Below are 3,281 nucleotides of genomic sequence, written 5' to 3' on the forward strand. Positions count from 1 at the left end.
CAAATCTTTTGCATCAAAATAACTAATAATAATTTTATATAGTAACATAATTCAATGAATTATTTGTTGACATAGAGCATGTTATTAAAAAAGTTATATCAATTAAATCATACATATCAAAAATAGTATATATTTGTGTATAATTTATTAATTATATAATTATTATTATTAATGTATATAATTTCACTTTTTTACAATCGTTATAGAAAAATACTAAAAATATTATTATTATTATTAGTATTATTATTATTATTATTATTATTATACTGTATCTTTTATTACATGAATGATGTTAAGGATTTGTAATAATAATTGTCTGAATTTTTTCAGGTTCCTGAAGAAAATAAATTTAAATACAGGAATATAATACGACCAGGTTGATAATTGAAAAAATTATGAGTGTATAAAATTTAAAATCCAATTACTCTAAAAACACATGCAGGATACATCATGTGCCAGGAACATATTTGCATAGGTAATTCTGTAGTAATTATGTATATATGCATAGACTTGTATCATAAATCTGGTAACAAGATATAGATTTTATAGTTGGATGTTATTTAATTATTGTGACAATAGTTTTCCAATTTATATTTATTTTACTTATTAAAGGTACATATATATAGATTTATATATATTTTTATAGCATATATCTCTTATTTTATATTTCAGATTAATTACCCGCTTAGACTCTTGAATAACTTCGGGCAAGTGTTTAATGCAAGCACATAATGTCAATAAATTCGCCGAATGGTGCAAAATTATTTGTATTGCCGTACAATTATAAAAACTAGAAATGTTTAACTTTTTTTCCACTTTGTAATCTGCTCTCATATATATATATATATATATATATATAAATGCAGTCCTATATACATTATATATATCGGAAAAAAGCTATTGTTTAATATAAATTTATACATACAGGTACCTATCAAAAGAAGTAGAATAATTAGTCAGCTGCAATTCATATGACAACAAAAAACTTCAGGTCTTGTAGAAAAAAGAAGAGATAGTATGCTACATATAATTGTGAAAGTATTCTATATATTTTTCTTGTACGAGTGTCCATCTTTCGTTCGTAAAATACGAGCCATGTTCGCGGTATTCTAAAAAAAAATTTAAATGACCTAATCGAGCTTGATAAATAAAATAAAACTGAGGCATGCAAGAAAAATGCACAATTTAGATATTGTATAGTTACCAAGATAGAAAAGCTTTACAACTAGCAAGCATTGTGTAGCTTGTTCCTATGTAATTATTCAATATTTTAGTTTATATATCTGGAATCTTGCTTTAAGAACTAATTAATATTAATAATATATATATATAGCATTTAATTAAATTATATTAAACTCTCTCTTGAACTCTTGTATTATTAGATTAATTCCTGAAAATGATATATTTTAAATGCTGTATATCATAAACAGTTCTAAACTTAAAACTGCTCATGTTTATTGAACTGTATATTAATATTTTATGTTAATGATTTCAGAATATCTATTAATGTATTAAACTCTGCTCTTTTTTTATGATATGTATTTGATTTGAGCAAATTAGGTCATATTACAAGAGTCCCTGTGTTAAACCTGAACCAGTCAGCATCACTATATTATTCTAATACGAATGTTCTAACTACATTTTTAATTGTTTCGGGATATAGATTTGGTTCAAGTAAATGCATAACTTCAGTGCCATATCCCTATACCTGATCTCATATCTGTGATCTTTAGCTAAACAGTAGCTAACATTTTGTTGTACAAAAAGGAAATGTACCTTGTTAAGTAGTCTATTTGATAGATTACTTGTCATTGTCACACTTGTCATTATTGTACATTTAATCATCTTCATAAAAATGATTGTAGTTAGAGAATTTGTTAATTATAGAAAGCTCTTACGTTTACTACAATACTGTTTCCTTATTTTTGATTTTAAATTGCTATGTGTCCCGTATTTGGCTAAAAAAAGGCGCATTTATTTTATTATCAAATGTCCTTTATTGTTATTATTTATTTATTAATTTATAATGCGATAAGTCTGATAGGCTTAAGTTTAACACAAATGAAACTATAAGTTACATATAGCTATAAATAATTAGTTCATCAAAATTGCCAAAACGTCTTCATACATATGAATTGAGAGTATAAATAGATCATTAATCATAACTAAATTATTGTACGCGCATAAAGCATTTATGAAAAAAGGAGAAAGTCTGACATTTTAAACATTAATCGAGCTAGTATAGTAAAGTATTTTACATCGGATGCCTCATTAATTCGTGTTCATCAAAAATTCAGTATTGTGTATGCGTAGAACATCTCTTTCATAAGTGATAAATAAACCTGTATTTACCTATATTTGTACATTATGTGCATTATATAAAATGTCGACCGCAAAAAATCGAAGTAAATATACTTCACACATATGAAAATATTAATATATTTATCTCTATTATACTCACTAAAACTTCTAAAATCATCACTATTACTTATGAAGTAAGAATATAGAAATGTTAGAAACTTTTAACAGGGTAAATGTGTTAATATGCTTTTGGGATGCTTGTAGCATCAAAATTATAATATTTTACGTATAAGTATGTATACTTATTAAAATTAGAATATACTATACCTCTGAACAGGGTAAAAGTGAAAAATACTCGGCATACTTATAATGCTCATTAAGTTCACATAATTACAGACACCTTCCTTAATTATATATTGGTTTCTTTTACAGATAAATATTTAATTATTATAACTTTCTTTTCGTTTTACTTTTAAAGTGTACGGCTTTTATTACACTAGTAATATAGCACTATCCAAGATCTGTAAATATACTTTTAAGTATATATTAATCACGCCGTGGTATATATATTACAACATTATTTTTCCATGCAAACAAAAGATTAAGGAAATTGCGGTACCAATTTCCATATATGTATATACATATATGCAAATATATATATATATATATATATATATATATATATATATATATATATATATGTTTGTATCTATGTTTCATACGAAATAATAAAGCAGAATCTATGAATTAAATATACATAATAAAAGAAAATGTATTGACTGCTTTAAAAATAGTAGTAATTTAATCATCTTGCATACAAATGCTAAAGTCTGCATTTTAATAAAAATATAATATTTTTTCTTTTATATAGATTATCCAAGTATTTCAAAGCTAAAACATCGTTTTCGAATTGTAAAAAATATTGCGCGTAATAAATAAATAACTCGAATATATTAAAAACTGAACTTTTATTCTTTTTT

At 24.1% G+C, this 3,281-nt stretch overlaps 1 protein-coding gene across 7 annotated transcripts in view; it reads left to right on the forward strand.

Moving 5' to 3' along the window:
* LOC138943247 (uro-adherence factor A) overlaps window positions 1–2,911 on the forward strand; it is a 30,727-nt gene extending 27,816 nt beyond the window's left edge. For 6 of the 7 annotated variants that reach the window (XM_070313870.1, XM_070313875.1, XM_070313871.1 and 3 more), the window contains 2 exons: window positions 331–475; window positions 673–921. The gene's annotated coding sequence lies outside the window, so the exon portion shown is untranslated. The other variant, XM_070313869.1, reaches the window with a different exon arrangement.
* Window positions 2,912–3,281: the final 370 nt, after the last annotated feature.

The sequence above is a fragment of the Polyergus mexicanus genome, unplaced genomic scaffold (assembly GCF_030449975.1).
Source record: "Polyergus mexicanus isolate NDT 795.1 unplaced genomic scaffold, iyPolMexi1.0 SCAF_26, whole genome shotgun sequence".
NCBI classification, from domain to species: domain Eukaryota; kingdom Metazoa; phylum Arthropoda; class Insecta; order Hymenoptera; family Formicidae; genus Polyergus; species Polyergus mexicanus.